The following is a 17,492-nucleotide window of genomic DNA, read 5'->3' on the forward strand; positions in this document are numbered from 1 at the left end:
ACCTAAAGTAAACATAAATGGGAAAAAATAAGCACCTTTGATCAAACTTTAGAATATTAGTCACAGCAATAGACTGATGTTTCTTCATTGAGTTTGATATGTCATCCATCTGACATTGCTTAGGATGATAAATGTGAAAATTATGTACCCCTCCAAGTTATTGATGACATCTAAAGAGTTTTCAAACCTCTGGTAAGAATGATTGTTGTGTTCTTTTTTTTTAAATCTCTCAAGTGAAGTGAAAGTATTAATTGCTCAGTTATGTCTTGACTCTTTGCAACCCCATTGACTGTAGCCCACCAGGCTCCTCTGTCAATGGAAATCTCCAGGTAAGAATACTAGAGGGGGTAGCCATTCCCTTCTCCAGGGGATCTTTCCAACCCAGGGATTAAACCTGGGTCTCCTGTGTTGCAGGTAGATTCTTTATTATCCGAGCCATCAGGGAAGTCCCAAATTGTATTCTGTCACAAGTAGTATATCTCAAGTGGTATTCATTTAATCAAGTCGTTATGACCTTGTTCTTTCTTTGAATGTAATAAATAAAATGCTAGCTCTTGGTTTTTTCCTATCAGTTCCACTGATCTATATAGTTATTGGGAAAGTGAAATTCGATCAGTTGTGTCCTACTCTTTGTGACCACATGGACTCTACAGTCCATGAAATTCTAGAGGCCAGAATACTGGAGTTGGGTAGCCCTTTCCTTCTCCAGGGGATCTTCCCAACCCAGGGATCAAACCCAGGTCTCTCACATTGCAGGCAGATAGTTACTGGGAGGTAGAGGTATATTTCGGAGAAGGCAATGGCACCCCACTCCAGTACTCTTGCCTGGAAAATCCCATGGGCAGAGGAGCCTGGTAGGTTGCAGTCCATGGGGTCGCTCAAGTCGGACACGACTGAGCGACTTCACTTTCACTTTTCACTTTCATGCATTGGAGAAGGAACTGGCAACCCACTCCAGTGTTCTTGCCTGGAGAATCCCAGGGACAGCAGAGCGTGGTGGGCTGCCATCTATGGGGTCACACAGAGTCGGACACGACTGAAGTGACTTAGCAGCAGCAGCGGCAGCAGAGGTATATTTAGATATATTTTTGAAGAAGTTTTGATACTTTTAGGCACAGGTATAAAGCAGTCCATGAGCTTATCTAAGAAAATGTTAGGATTGTCACAATTTCCAACAATCTAGAATTCAGAACGTTCTGTCTGCTTGTCAGTGGCAGCCTCTCACCCCCACCTCTGCCCCTACACCTTTTCTTCATTTACTCTTCCTACCACACTCAGCATTGAGAATAAGCAATGCTATGTCTTGCTTAGGCAGTATTTGAATTCCCTCATCAACACATGAGAGAAGAGAAGCGCATTCTGTTCTGTTTATTTGAGGCTCATTGTCTGCTTTCATTTTGACCCAGTTTCATTTGGGGACTGGGAGTACAGGGAAAATTTAGGCCTCACAGGAGATTATCAATGGATGCTTTCAGGCAGTTCTTTGAGACGTGTGCCTGAGTAGTAATTACTTGCCTGGATCCCGCATTCACCAGAAGTTTATTGTTCTCAAACAGGAGGAAAAACGAATCTTTGTAGTTTATTGTAAAACTTTCTACTTTTTCCAACTACAAGGACCCTGAAGGCAGGTTTAGGGTTTCACTTGCAGGTGTAAAGGCTTACTCTCTTTATCCCCTTTTACATGAAGGAAGGCCTAGCTCTGATGGGGGTGGTTAAAGCCTAGCCAGTCTAATAAAAGTGATGCCAGTGACTTTCAATGGAAACTTGGTATTTGAATATTGAAAAAAGTCACAACTAAAAGGTTTGAATTGCCCTAAAAATGTATGAAAACAATAAAGACTCCTAATCCAGCATTAGTGGGCATGGCAACCCACTCTACTATTCTTGCCTGGAGAATCCCATGGACAGAGGAGCCTGGGGGGCTATATAGTCCATGGGGCCGCAAAGAGTTGGACATGACTGAGCAACTAAGCACAGCACAATCCAGCACAGTGTCTTCTTTATAGTGATATATACTCTGTGATTTTAAGACATTCTCAGAGGATTCTTATGCAGAGAGCTTAATCCTATGTCCATATATGTGTTGGAAAGAGGGAGTTGTATATAAAGATGAGAAAGAGAATCATAATATGCTCACAGGACACTCCTGCACCCCTGCACTGGTGGGCTTTGGTGATAGTCACCATCTTTAATAACCGGCCTGGCATGGTCACTGATCCATGCCAGAAATGTTTATGTGCTTAGTCGCTCAGTTGTGTCCGACTCTTGCGACCCCATAGACTGTAGCCTGCAGGCTGCTATGTCCATGCCCATGCCAGGAGTGGACATCAGCTATATTGCTGATGCAGAGTCCTGGACAGCCCATTTTGTGCCAAGTTTTCATCCTTTATCTATCATGTTGTGGGGGAGGGGTCCTCTAGGAGGAATCCAAGTGGCCATCCTAGTGGCAGGGGGAACTTCGGTATCAGGGCAGTGGGTATTTACCAACCAGTATGAATACATTTTGGAGAAGGCAATGGCACCTCACTCCAGTACTCTTGCCTGGAAAATCCCATGGATGGCAGAGCCTGATAGGCTGCAGTCCATGGGGTCGCTAAGAGTCGGACACGACTGAGTGACTTTACTTTCACTTTTCCCTTTCACCCATTGGAGAAGGAAATGGCAGCCCACTCCAGTGTTCTTGCCTAGAGAATCCCAGGGATGGGGGAGCCTGGTGGGCTTCTGTCTATGGGGTCACACAGAGTCGGACACGACTGAAGCAACTTAGCAGCAGCATGAATACATTTGAATATTTCAACAACCAGTACGCAAGCTGTAGGTCTCTGCATCCTAGGCTTGTAAAGCGGTTCCTATCAAGACCTGGCCTATTTGGTATCTAGAAGAGCTGGTTGTTGTTGTTAGATGTTTGTTTCTTGGCTAGTATGCTTAATGTGATAATTTGCTCCTACGTCCTTGGTGTTCATCTGAATTGCTACCTAATTAAAACCCAGTCATTTGTCCTCAGCAATCTCTATACCTATGATATTCGGTACAATAGAGGTCTGCTGACTACATCAGGAACACAAAACTATTTTGAGTCCTTGCTTGCTCTGAACTCATCTTACTGCTTGTTGGTGACTATTTCAAAGTGAAAGGATGCAGTAAAGTCACTGACTCTCCAGAGATGCTTTTTTTTTTTAGGAGAACTACATTGCATATTTCCAGGAAAGGGTTGAAATATTGGAAGTCACAAAGTCATTGGTAGGGTGTTTGTGTCGGGGTCCTAATGGGTGTGCAGGCTAGGCCTGGTTGCATAGTGGGTGGCTTGGAAGGGGAAAGTATTGGAGAGGGGTGAACTTATTAAGGAAGTTTGCAGTTGGGACATCTGATTGCCACAGAGAGATCTTCAGTATTGGGAGAGATGCTGCCATCTTTTACTCCTGATCTTAAATGGTGCTTTCATGTACTCCATGAGGAAATGCTTCTTTCTTGATTAGGTCATTGCCTTCTGAGCGGTTTAAGGCAATTTAAAAATAGGCACACAGTTGAATACTATAATGTAGTTAAGCAAGCTGTTTCTCACTGTGAAAGTTAACTTTTTTTCTATTTATGAGAATGGTTTTTATTATATTATGCACATGCTGAGCCATGGTGTGACTATACGATAGCCCTGTATAATATCAGCATTTAAGGTGGACTGTTTAAATAGATCCACAGGGGAATAAGTTTTCAGCAGGATCCCTTGTAGTGCATGAACCATCTCACAGCTTGATTTGTACCTTTACATCTTCTGCTCAATATGTTTTCTTTTCTTGATCCTCATGAACATCATTCAGTTAAAAAATACCATTTGCTTTCCATGGTTTAACTTAACTATTGTATTATGTTTAACTCTAACATGTCTTCTATGATAGAATCTGCTAGAGAGTCAGAGTAGGGTTTGATGCTCAAATGTTACCACTCACCTCTCTTCTTCAGGGTTTGGCTAAATTCAGCATGAACAACAGAACTTCAGTAAATAGGACAAAGTATCTGTTTTATTTAGGGTTTTCTGCTCATGGGTTAGATTGCAGAACACTGTGGTGCCCCTTACCATACTGCCTGAATTTTGAGTGTTACCCAGACTTCTAATCTGGAGACTGCTGGAAAAATTGGAACTGGCAAACAAAGACTTTCCTGGGTCTACTGAATAGCAGCTGGTTGTGGAGCATATATCTAACTCCCTGGTTAACTGGATCCAGTGGATGTCAGAGTTTATTTAGTGTTAATCACAATCTCCTTCCTTAGGGAATGGCTAGATGGACCAGAAGCCTTAAACAGAAAATCTGTCTCCTAAGGAGGACCTTAGAAATCCCTTCTTGGATATATGGATTTGGGAAAGTAGGGTTTTGTCCACACCCCTTCTATCCCAACAGAGTTCATCTCATAATAGTTCATTGACCTTGTCTAAACTACTTGAAGTTACTTTTCTAATATGTAACAGAAAGAGTATACAGAAAGGTCCAGGATGTGGCTCTAGAGTTATATTGCCAGCTTAAGTCTTTCATCAGGTCGTCTTGGCTTGGCTAGTGGACTCCTCTTCTGTGCTCCAGTGATGTAGCACACTGAGCCCACTCTGTCTCTTCACTCTGACAGCAGTATGTTAAAATTCTTTCTCCCCTTATATTGTGAGCTCCTTGAGGCCAAAGATCATTGGCGATTTTATATCCTGAGCTCCTAGAATAGTGTCCACATTATAGTAGGTAATCAATAAGTATTTGTGAAACTAAAATCAAAGGCAAATGAAGCCATCTGGTAGAGGGCTTTTAATGGTAGGTCTAAGGGTATAGATTTAAGCCCGTTTGTAATTGGGAGCAATAGTGTATTTTGTGAAATGACATGATTGAAAAGGAATATAAGACTTAAAAAGTAATATTTTTTTTAAAAAAGCATAGACTCAAGATTAAAAAGACCTTACTGGATTACCTCATCCAGCCACCCATTTAAGGTTGACCCTCCTGTATAACTTAGTGGTTTGGGGGCCTTCCAGCATCTGCCATGGAAGCCTATTCTATTTTCAAATGAGCTAAAATATATTCTATGGCTTTATCACTAAGTTCTCCCTTGGAGATACCTAGACAACGTATTGCCTCTCTTATATATGCACACACCCCGTTCGTCATTCCTCATATGATAGGATTTAGGGCTTGTTTATTATCCTAGTAACTATCCTCTAACTATTTTCCAGTGAATGTACATTACTTTAAAAATGTATCACTGTAACTGAAAGATATATTTCAGCTATGGTCCAGAGTAGAAAGGGTTTTTTGCCTCTGTAATCCCAGAAGCCATGTGCACATTGAACACAATTGATCTTACTAGCTTTACTGATGATCTTGTCCCATCACTGAATCTTGTTTAACTTTACATTTTTGAAAATGTATTCTTTTTCCAGAAATGTAGTCTTTACTGTTACTTAATCTGGGTATCCCTCAGCCTCTATTTATGTAATTGCTTATAGACCCAAGTAGAAAATATTACATCCTATCCACCTCTCAACACCTGTCAAACCTCTCTAGTTTTGATGTATCTGATACCTTTCTCAGCTCTGTGACATCTAAGGATTGTGTGTGTGTGTGTGTGTGTGTGTGTGTGAGAGAGAGTTGCTCATTTGTGTCCAACTCTTAGCAACCCCATGGACTGTAGCCCACAAGACTGCTCTGTCCATGGAATTCTCCAAGTAAGAATAATGAAATGGGTAGCCATTTCCTTCTCCAGGGATCAAACCAAGGCCTCCTGCATTGCAGGCAAATGCTTTACCCTCTGAGCTACTAGGGAAGCCCCAGGACTTTATGGGTATCCCTTTATTATTATTACTGTCTTTATTCAACTTCATATGAAAATGTTCAGCTAGATGGGGCAAGGACAGAGTTCTATGGCAAGCGGCTGGAAACCTCTCTTGGGATGGGTGTCAACTTTGGGAATGGTTTGTGTTTATGACAAGTTTTACATCCTCCCCTCCCCCTATAATGTATAATATCATAAGAGACTTTGTAAAATGCATTGTTGAAGTCCACATTTCGGTGTAATCAAAGGTAAAAATGCTTAGGCAGATATGGCCGATTCTGGGTAAAATTTTGCTGCCTTCTGGTGATTGAAGCTTCTCTTTCTGGCTTCTCATGAACAATTACTTTTAATAAACCATTTCAGAGATTTTTCCCAAACTCTCTCCCAAGGTGACCTCTATACAGTTTTTTGAATCTATCTTATTCTTTAGTTTGAAATCATGAATGACATTTGCCAGTCCCCCAGTTATTGGCACATCTTGTATTTTCCACAGTTATTCAAAGATTCTGACAGGGCTGGAGCTTTAGAGATCTCTTTTGTGAGGACTCATAATATCTAGGCTGTGATTCTGATGCTGTGTTTAATTTCATCTTAAGTCTGTTGTCTGATTTTTTCCAGGCCTTGACTGTTGAGACCAGAATTTCTTCTTTTGTTGAATTATTACACTGTATATACAAAAGAAAAAAAACATCATTTTTATAGCAGAAAATGTCCAGAACACTTCTTTATGCCACTTTCTACTTATGTTAAATGCACGAGGCCCAGTGTGTGTATAGATTTCTTTCGTAAGTGGGCTTCTTCAAGTAATAGAGCTGCAGGTGGCAATAATAGCAAAACTGGATCTTTGGAATTAGAAAGTTGAAACAAAAATGGCCAGAACCTAGAACTGGAAAATCAGCATCAACTCTAGGGACTCCGCTATCTGGAGTCTGCCATGGCAGCAGTAGTTCACTGAGTCTCCACCCAGCACTATGCCGAGGACAGGCTCAACTCCCTTCTGCCCACTTCCTTCCTGCCTCCCTTCCTGCCTCCCTCTCTCCTTCTCTCCCTCCCTCCTTCGATTCCTAGAGCTAACCTCAGGCTTTGTTTATCTATTTCCTCAGCTCCTTTCTTTACTCTATCTTTTAATTCTGTGCTACAGTTTATTAACTCTTCGGAATTTACATTTACCCATGTTTTTTTTGTTGTTTTTTTTGCCATGTTTTTGACTTAGTCAAAATTTTTCCTCACTCTTGGCACTTTGGGGGTTGTTTCTTACCCATTCTGTTGTCTAGGAGGACTTTTATTTTCAGGAGGACTGTTAAGGTGTTGTCTGGAATAATTTAGGAACAGATCTCACCATAGACTTCAAGAAATTAAATTATCTATATTTGTCCTAGTAGAACTGAATACTCCTCAGGTGTTTGCTTTTCTTTTCAATCAGATATGAGAAAACTTGCTAATTCTCTAACTCTGTAACAGTTATCATGAGCAATAACTTGTCACTCATGCCCACAGTCTCTCTCTGAGGATAACTGCTTTTTACTCCACGTGATCCGGGCTTAAACATGGCTGACTGGGTGACAGGTGCACGAGTGATCCAAAGACAGCAATCAGTGGGCTGGCCAGCAAAAGGCTCTTCCCACTCAAGGGTGAAATGGGCCAGTCAGATTTCTCTGGAAGGAAATTTCTTTCCTAACTAAAAATGGGAATAGGAGCAGGCAAAAAGGAGCTCAGAAGATGGAAACCCACAGAGAGACCACTGAGACACAAGAGAAAGACTAGATGCTGTTCCTAAGGGAGAGGGGCAAAGATTGTTTAATGTTCCCCAGTCTTTGAGCAGATCCATATAGTCACTTGCTTAAATAAATACTTTGTTTTATAGCAGTTGGCACCAGGGAGGATGTGTGTGGTTTGGAGCCTCGCACTGTTTCAAAGACTTCATTCTTCATTCTGCTGGAGGAGCTTCATTCTGCTCTGCATTGTCCTCTTGAGTAGATCAAAATGTTTTCTCATGTCCTTTCTGCCAGGCATGCCTAGGAGGTCTCCCAGCTTCTCTGGGTACCAGATCCTGACATTAGTTAAAGTGGTGAAGAATGATTTTACTCAGTAACTATTGTAATAAAGGAAAAGAGACTCCAATATAGAACTGGCACAATTTTAGATACAAAGACACATGGGAATTCATATCCAAGGAGCAGGATGAGCAGGTCAGTGGATGGAAATTACTAAAAGGAGATCTCAAGGGTAGGGGACTTCTTGCTTAAATGACTTAGCAGGATTCTTGCTACAACTGGACTAGACAAGCCAAAGACAGGACGCGAGGATGAAGCCTAGTTGAAGGAGGACTCGAAGGAACCTGTGTAACATTTGGTTAAGGAGAGAGTCTTTGCCAGCTCTCAACCTACCAAATTTTTATTGGATTTCTGGAACCACAGATGAATCGAAGCAGCATCTTGTTATTGTCTTGAATGTTGTTCTCTTCTCCCTTTTGTGTTTCTTTATTATGTTCTTCTTAAGAGGTGTGTCAGTTCCCAATAGCTCAGACACGGTGGGCAAACAGGTCTTTGCATTTGTTTCTTTGGGCTTTATTTACAAGCCCATGGCTGCCGGGACTTGTCGGGTGAGAAGGTTTTCCTGGGAGTAGTCTGAGTAATACACAAAATACTGTATTCAAACAGTGTCTTCCCAGCCCTCTAGTGTCTTCCCAGCCTTCCCTTCCCACTGCCTCTAGCTGAGGCAGTGTTTGAGACTGAACTTGTCTCTACCCTTGGGATCTTACGTGAGAGCCCTTCCTGCACACGCTCTCTAGTGGAGCTGTGGGCCTTCCAGTCACTGCAGACCAGTCCCACCCAAAGGCCGCCTGGGAGTCCAAGCAAGGTTCAGCCAGAACTGCTCCCCTCTCACCTCCCAGCTTCCTTAGTCCTCGGAAGAGAAGAACATACATCAAATACTCAACGAACCTCACTCTGACCCCTGCCTCAAAACTAAGAGAACTGCATTTATTTCTTAACACTCTACAGTCTATATTAATACTTTAAAAAAATGCATTCTGACAGAACCTCCTCAGGCCTCTTTCCAAAGAAGTGAGTTTTTCTGAAAATGATTGGGAAGAAAGGCACGAGTGAATGTTTAAAAGAATTAAAATACAGGCATTAAACTAGGACCTTGAGTAGGGCTGTGGGAAGTGGAGGGGGCTAAAGAGAACCATAGCTGAGAGCACTGTGGCTCTGAAATGAGGGGAGAAAAGCCATTTGGGGTTTTCAATAGAAGAATGGCTATTTCTTTGGATATTTCCAAGATTGCCACTCTTGGGGTTTGCCCTGCTTTTTCACTGCACCTTTTTTCTTTTCAAGAAAGTGGTAATGGTTTGGCATCCCGCACATAGCTGCATTCTCCTTATAAATATGTGTACTTTGAAGTCTTCACTCAAATTCAATATAATTTACTTTGGAAAATTGTTTTTTAGGAACATGGTATTAATTCAAGAAAGCTCTTACTGCTTTTATTGTCGCTAAAATCATATATTGTTTTTCACAGAATACCGCTATTTGTTTGCATTTCCCCACAGTTTTTGTTTTTGGGAGTTTTGTTCTGTTCTAGTGGCAGCTGAAGTGATTTTGAGTGTTTGCAGCATGATGTTAATTAACCAAATGTTTCAACCTGGAACTTTAAACACCTGGGCTGACATAAATTGCTCCGAATCTGTGTGGAAATCTTTGAAAGTGTGGATATTGAAGATTTGGGGTGAAACACAGTAGATGGTAAAAGATTTTATGCTCTACCGATTTTTTAAGCCAGAATAAAAACAGATGAATAAGTGTAGGGTGCTGTAGCAGAGTTTGTTCTCAGCAGCAGGCATGTCTTATGTACTCAAGGGTTAACCATCAGCAGCTCCCAGCATCTGTCTGAATGCAGAGAGCATAGGTCGAGTTTATGTTTGGCTGAATATGACCCTGTTCCCATTTCACTTCTCTATTCTGCCTACTCTTCAGCTTGATAAGTTAAAAAAAACATGGACAGTTGCAAATGAAAAGTCAAGGCTAGTCATGGGAATTGCTAGAGCAAAGGATTTGGTACCTAAATCCTTCCACTTATCCTTTCTTCCCTCTGGGGATTCTGGCCAACAGAAAGTATGCAATAAGAACCATATCTGAATGGAAAATGAAGCACTGTTTTTATTAGTAACTGAGCAGGCACCTGATAACTTCACACAGACATCTACACAAGAAAGGGACTCTGGTAGGGCTCAAATGAGCCAAGATGGCTGAGCCTGTGAAGCAAGCCCGCCCTTTCTTCCATCCAGTCTAAGGTACAGGAGTTAAAATAGAGAATAGTTGATTTGTCTGTAGCACAGTTTCTCAGAAGTAGCGCTAACGACATCTGAAGCCAGATCATTGTTTGCTGTGAGGGCTTGCCTTCTCTCTCCACTAGATTTCAGTAGTGAACTTTCTCCACTCTTATTTTGACAACGAATGTCTCTAGACATTGCCAGACATTCCTTGAGTGGGACAAAATTGCCCCTTGTTGACAGCTACTGGCCTATGGGAAGTAGACCCCAACTGATCATGGTTTCCCAGTGATACATACGTTATAAAGCACAAGTTTAACCATGTACCCAAGAGGAAAGGGTCTAGAATAAGATGTGTTTATTAATAAATTGAGTGCATAATATGACTGAATTGCTTTCCACCACTGTTTTCCAAATGTTACATATTAGAATCACCTGGGGATCTTGTAAAACTCCTGATGCCCTGGCCACACCTTTGTGTCAGTGAAGTCAGAATCTCTGGGGTGGAACCAGACCATCAGGGTTTTTTTTAAAGCTTCCCAGGGACTTCAGCGTGCAGCCAAATTTGAGAACCAGTCCTTTACAATACAGTCACTAGTGAGATACAGCCAAATTGCTCGATTTGCCAATATCCTGCCTAACGAACATCTTCTTGCTGTTATTCATTCCACATTACTGGTGAGTAGTTCTCAAACTTTAGCTTGCATAAGAATCACTTGGAGGGCTAGATGTTGAAAAAGAAACCTTTCTGATTCATTAGGTCTGGGGTGGAGCCCGATGTTTTGCATTTCTGAAAAATTCCCAAGGGGTCTTGATGCTGCTGTCAGGAACCACCTTTGAGAAGCATTTCTGATGACTATCGTTACCACCCTTTTACCCGAGGCACAGTGGCCCACCTATCCCAAGTCAGTAGTACCACCCGATGACAGACGGGGAACTATCTACCAAACCTCACTAGACTTTATCTCTTTTCATCTTCTCATGTTTTTTTCCTTTTTCCGTCTTTCGTAAGTCACAGCCCACATAGTTCCATTGAAAGTACTCTATTATTGTAATCAACCTTAATAGTCCTCAGAAATACTCAGAATTTCTATTCAGAAATTTCACATGCCTTCCACACCCTTGGGGCTTCCCTGATAGCTCAGTTGGTAAAGAATCTGCCTGTAATGCAGGAGACCCTGATTCGAGTCCTGGGTCAGGAAGATCTGCTGGAGAAGGGATAGGCTACCCACTCTAGTATTCTTGGGCTTCCCTTGTGGCTCAGCTGGTAAACAATCCACCTGCAATTTGAAAGACCTGGGTTCAATTCCTGGGTTTGGAAGATCCCCTGAAGAAGGAAAAGGCTACCCACTCCAGTATCTGGCCTAGAGAGTTCCATGAATTGTATAGTCAATGGGGTCACAGAGAGTCAGACACAACTGAGCAACTTTCACTTTCCATATCCTTTATTCACTGAATCTGTTTTTCATTTGCTAGCACTTTAAGAGTTTAGGAAAAGACTTCTTGTCTTCAGATTGTCCTTATCTGGTGATAGACCATCAGTGGGGATTTCTTCCATTTTTATTGTAGCATGTTGTGATACTTTGTTTTTGAAATAGACTTTGGGGATTAATTTAGAAACCTAACCATGATTTTATTCTATTTTTTAAAAACTTTATATTTCATATTGGGGTATAGCCAATTAATAATGTCATGATAGTTTCAGGTGAACAATGAGGGAATTCAGCCATATGTATACATGTATCCATTCTCCCCCAAATTCTCATCCCATCCAGGCTGCCACATAACATTGAGCAAAGTTCCATATGCTATATATTAGGTCTTTGTTGGTTATCCATTTTGTTTATAGTGGTGTGTACATGTCCATCCCAAATTCCCTAACTATCTCTTCGCCCTCAGCAACCATGAGTCTGTTTTCTAAGTCTGTGAGTCTCTTTCTGTTATGTAATTAGGCTGATTTGTATCATTTATTTTTAGACTCCACAAATAAGGGATGTCATAACGATATTTCTCCTCTAACTTACTTCACTCAGCATGACAATCTCTAGGTCCATCCATGTTGCTGCAAATGTCATTATTTCATTCTTTTTTAGTGGCTAAGTAATATTCCACTGAATATATATACCACATCTTCTTTATCCATTCCTCTGTTGTTTCCATGTCTTGGCTATTGTAAATAGTGCTTCAATGAACACTGGGGTACATGTTTTTCAGATCATGTTTTTCTCTGGGTATATGCCCAGGAGTGAGATTGCAGGATCATATGGTAGCTCTATTTTTAGTTTTCCATAGTGGCTGCTCTCCATAGTAGCTGTAACAATTTACATTCCCACCAACAGTGTAGGAGGGCTCCCTTCTCTCCACACCCTCTCCAGCATTTATTGTTTGTGAATTTTTCAATTATAGCAATTCTGACAGGTATGAGGTGATATATCATTATAGTTTTTTTTTTTTTTTTTTTTTTTTTTTTATTTTTATTTTTTTTTTTTTAATTTTATTTTATTTTTAAACTTTACATAACTGTATTAGATTTGCCAAATATCAAAATGAATCCGCCACAGGTATACATGTGTTCCCCATCCTGAACCCTCCTCCCTCCTCCCTCCCCATTCCATCCCTCTGGGTCGTCCCAGTGCACCAGCCCCAAGCATCCAGTATCGTGCATCGAACCTGGACTGGCATCTCATTTCATACATGATATTTACATGTTTCAATGCCATTCTCCTTAACAAGTGGTGCTGGGAACTCTGGTCAACCACTTGTAAAAGAATGAAACTAGAACACTTTCTAACACCATACACAAAAATAAACTCAAAATGGATTAAAGATCTAAACGTAAGACCAGAAACTATAAAACTCCTAGAGGAGAACATAGGCAAAACACTCTCTGACATACATCACAGCAGGATCCTCTATGACCCACCTCCCAGAATATTGGAAATAAAAGCAAAAATAAACAAATGGGACCTAATTAACCTTAAAAGCTTCTGCACATCAAAGGAAACTATTAGCAAGGTGAAAAGACAGCCTTCAGAATGGGAGAAGATAATAGCAAATGAAGCAACTGACAAACAACTAATCTCGAGAATATACAAGCAACTCCTACAGCTCAACTCCAGAAAAATAAATGACCCAATCAAAAAATGGGCCAAAGAACTAAATAGACATTTCTCCAAAGAAGACATAAAGATGGCTAACAAACACATGAAAAGATGCTCAACATCACTCATTATCAGAGAAATGCAAATCAAAACCACTATGAGGTACCATTTCACACCAGTCAGAATGGCTGCAATCCAAAAGTCTACAAGTAATAAATGCTGGAGAGGGTGTGGAGAAAAGGGAATCATTATAGTTTTGATTTGCATTTCTCTAATAATTAGTGATGTTGAACAACTATTTCATGTGCCTGTTGGCCATCTGTATGTCTTCTTTAGGTTTTCTGCCCATTTTTCTATTGTAACCATGATTTTAAAACAATGAATTCATTTTGACAAAATATCTTTGGAATTAGAAGACTATATATTCAATATGTTATTGTTGTTCAATTGCTAAGTAATGTCTGACTCTTTGAGACCTATGGACTGCAGCATGCCAGGCTTCCTTGTCCTTTAGTATCTCCTGGAATTTGCTCAGACTCATGTCCATTGAGTCAGTAATGCCATCCAACCACCTCATCCTCTGTCACCACCTTCCCCTCCTGCCTTCAATCTCTCCCAGCATCAGGATCTTTTCCAATGGGTTGGCTCATTGCATCAAGTGGCCAAAGTATATATATTCAATATAGCAGGTGTTTTTTTAACTTGTTAGATACAGTTCAGTTCAGTCACTCAGTCATGTCCGAGTCTTTGAGACCCCATGAATTGCAGCATGCCAGGCCTCCCTGTCCATCACCAACTCCTGGAGTTCACCCAAACTCATGTCCATCGAGTCAGTGATGCCATCCAGCCATCTCATCCTCTGTCGTCCCCTTCTCCTCCTGCCCCCAGTCCCTCCCAGCATCAGAGTCTGGGATGAGCATCAGAGTCTCATTTTCCAATGAGTCAACTCTTCGCATGAGGTGGCCAAAGTATTGAAGTTTCAGCTTTAGCATCAGTCCTTCCAAAAAACACCCAGGACTGATCTCCTTTAGAATGGACTGGTTGGATCTCCTTGCAGTCCAAGGGACTCTCAAGAGTCTTCTCCAACACCACAAGGCTCCATAATTTAAACATGTTCTTTAAAGCACGATTGTCTTGCTTTATTTTTTTTTAATTTAATTTTATTTTTAAACTTTACATAATTGTATTAGTTTTGCCAAACATCAAAATGAATCCGCCACAGGTTTAGAAGTATCAAACTCTGGAGAAAAAGCTGGTCTAACATGTCCCTATTTATGTCTCCCATTAAAATGACTACCCATTCAGAAATAAAGAAGGTGTTAATGAGTAGATATTTGGTTAGTTAAGTACCAGGGCTATCCAGGGGGTTTCCTGCAGGATGACCAGAGGATGTCATTTTATTAAACAGGAGGTCTCAGTTACCAGCTGCCTAGAATCCTTTAAAGCAGGGCTGCCTGCCATGATCTTGCCTCTTGACCCACAGATCTTCCCAAGCAGTTCGAGATCGATTGGCTCTGTATTTGGTATTTGCCCTTTGGCTTTGCAGAGGCAGTTTCTCATAGGCATTTCTACAACTCTAGCAAATGCTATTTGGATGGATTTTGGAAGAAAACAAATATGTCTTAGGAAATATAGTGAGAATTAGCATTGGACTGGGAAGCCAGAACTAGGCTGTCTCTAGTCCAGGCTCTGGCACTAACTAGTGGTGTGACCTTGGACAAATCACTTCACTTGTCCTGACTTCAAGCAGGAAGTCTGTAGGCTCTTCTCTAGTGCTGATATCCTGTGATTATTATGTGAATTTATACATTCTGTAGGCTGGAAACATGGGAGCATAACTGCTTCAGTGAAGCAGGGCTTCTTTCCACAGTCAGTAACTCAGGGTAAGACATTGTGCGGAAGAGGGAGAGACATGAACAGAGAGTGTTTGGCAGCTGCTCTGTGTTTCCCTTCAGTACTGAAATAATCCTATGTTGAACAGCTAGGAAAAAGGAATATTTTTTTCAATCAAGGCCTTGAATTTTAGTACTCACAACCAATTTTAATATGTGCGGAAATACTCTACTGAATGAATGTGCTGTACCCTCTTGAAAGGATAACTAAATGGCCTATTAAATTCCATGTTAAGCAGGTAGAGTGTGGAAGCACCCTAGGTGTGAAAAGGGCCCTTTAGAATGTTAACTCCCCAGAAGTTAAGAAGGAATGAGAGTAAGGTCTGGTGCCCAAGCTTGTTACATTGATTTTCTTCGCTCTCTGAGTTTGTAAGAGAGGAATGGTTCCTAATATTGTAGCAGGCTCTCCAGCTTTACTCAGTGGCTCATGGTGAAAGAAGACGAGGTTATTAGGCAGTCCCTCAATTGTGTGAATTCGACTGCCTTGGAGATCAGTGGAGGAGAAAAGCAGGTGATCATAGTTGTAAGGAAGTCCAGTGTATCCTTTTCCTGATTTTTCCCACAGATAACAATAGTTGTATGCATAGCATTAAATATATAAAAAGGCTTGGTCCATGCCTTAAGAAATTAGGATTAAGGAAGCTGTACAAATGTAAACTTTGAAGGAAAAGAAGGAACAAAAGAGTAGTGGAAAATTGCGTATGTATGGCCAAACTACATCACAAGCCAAAGGGCCAGTCATCTTTATAACATGCTAGCACAATGACTTACAGAATGGATTCTCATACATACTCATAGGACCAAAAGGCTAAAGGGACATGCCCAGGAAATTGCTTTTCCTTTTAGTCAGTATAAAGCAGCCTATTGAGATCTGGGAAATCATATTAGATTTCACTTTTAATCTCCCAGACATCAGTCTCTTTACAAGTGGTCATTCTCTGAAAAGTATAAGTCAGGAGTGCTTTGGCATTGAGTTCCAAATGACCTTTATCATCTTGATGATAATTTTTCCAACTTAGTTAACAGTTTATTCAGTTGTAAAACTATAGTGACTCATGTAATTAGAGGTTTCCCTCTGTGTCAACAGAGGATTTTTGGGGCTTGGTAATGCAGTTTTCTGCTGCACTTCAAAAGAGTAGTCAATCATGGGATAATATTTTTAGAATGTCAAAATTGGAATATGGCCGGACACTAATCATCCTCAAATAAAACCCTTGATTAATTATAGAATGAATTATCCAAGAGTGACAAAATTTACTTGGCCTCATTGAAGTTTTATCGGGTTACCTCCTCCATGCCAGGTAAACAGGAAGAGGGCAAAGATGTTCTTCTCCTGCTTTAATGTTCAACTTAAAATAAACATATAAACAAAAACAAAACTACAAAACTCACAAAGATGGGTGAGAGACCTTGTAAAAGTTTCATCCAAAAAAGTGATTTTTTTGTACTTCCTGCATTTCATGTCTTTCCTGAACGTGGGCAAGCTGAAAGGTGTGTATAAAACATTTCTCAACACCAAAGTGAAATTTCTCCACAGCTGTCATAATAATAGTTCATTTTAAAAAATGTTATTAAAAAACTGAACATTTCACAAGCATAAATGAATCAGAGCAAGTTATGGAGAGGGACTACAAATTAATTAAGTGACAACAAGGACAGGATGAAAATCTGAAATTTGAAATTCAGGAGAATTCCAGCTATAAACCCCTTGTTGAGGTTATCACCTGATTTTCTGCCCCTGAGAAGTTTATCATTTATCTCCAAGTGCTTGGGTCATGGGTTAAGTTGTGTCTGGGCGTGTGAAAGGTCTGATGGGATCCCTTGTTACTGTGTGTGGTGTGTGGCAGGGTTGGGGATGGGCGAGAGGGAGCCCGGGGTGCACAGCGTAGTACCTGGCTTCTGGGATATTCACAGTCAATGTATTTATGAAGCATGTATTTATGATATGCCAGCCTTCTTTAGATAAAAAATTAACTCACTTACTCCTCATGGTACACCTATCAGATTGTCACTCTTATCCCATTTGCAAAGAAGAAAACTGAGCCTTGGAGAGATCAGTAACATGTCCATGGGCATAAAACTAGGAAGTGACAGAACTGGAATTTAAATCCTAGGCCTTGTGGTTTTTGGAGTCTATAACCTATGCTCCTGTGCTGTTACTTTTCTCAATAAAAATTTGTTGAAATGAAAATAACATTCTTGTTAATCAAGAGTTTATGAAGCAAATTCACATCATTTCATTTGATCCTCAAAGTACCCTATAAGGAAGGCGTAGCTATTCCCATTTTAGATAGAGAAAACTGAGGCTTGGACAGGTGGATGATTTTTCCATAGTCACCTGGCTAGTAAGTTATAGGGACAAAGTGTTGGAACCTGGATGCCCCCTGGCTTCAGCCCTGGTTTTTCCCTCTGCCTTAGCCGAAT

The 17,492-nt window shown here is 40.8% G+C and overlaps 2 long non-coding RNA genes across 3 annotated transcripts in view; one reads left to right on the forward strand and one right to left on the reverse strand.

The window, feature by feature from the left end:
* Nucleotides 1-6,336: 6,336 nt before the first annotated feature.
* On the reverse strand, nucleotides 6,337-8,820 carry LOC129650050 (uncharacterized). Of its 2 annotated transcripts, none has more exons than XR_008713555.1 (3): nucleotides 8,692-8,820; nucleotides 8,193-8,432; nucleotides 6,337-6,470 (listed from the first exon to the last, which is right to left on the reverse strand). It is a non-coding gene; the product is annotated as an uncharacterized LOC129650050 (long non-coding RNA). The 2 variants fall into 2 exon arrangements; XR_008713556.1 differs by lacking the exon at nucleotides 8,692-8,820 and adding an exon at nucleotides 8,567-8,672.
* Nucleotides 8,821-10,102: 1,282 nt separating this feature from the next.
* LOC129650051 (uncharacterized) overlaps nucleotides 10,103-17,492 on the forward strand; it is a 42,275-nt gene continuing 34,885 nt past the window's right edge. Inside the window, exon 1 of the long non-coding RNA XR_008713557.1 lies at nucleotides 10,103-10,753. This is a non-coding gene — a long non-coding RNA (uncharacterized LOC129650051). The remainder of the gene's footprint in view (nucleotides 10,754-17,492) is intronic.

The sequence above is a fragment of the Bubalus kerabau genome, chromosome 4 (assembly GCF_029407905.1).
Source record: "Bubalus kerabau isolate K-KA32 ecotype Philippines breed swamp buffalo chromosome 4, PCC_UOA_SB_1v2, whole genome shotgun sequence".
In the NCBI taxonomy this organism is placed as follows: Eukaryota; Metazoa; Chordata; class Mammalia; order Artiodactyla; family Bovidae; genus Bubalus; species Bubalus kerabau.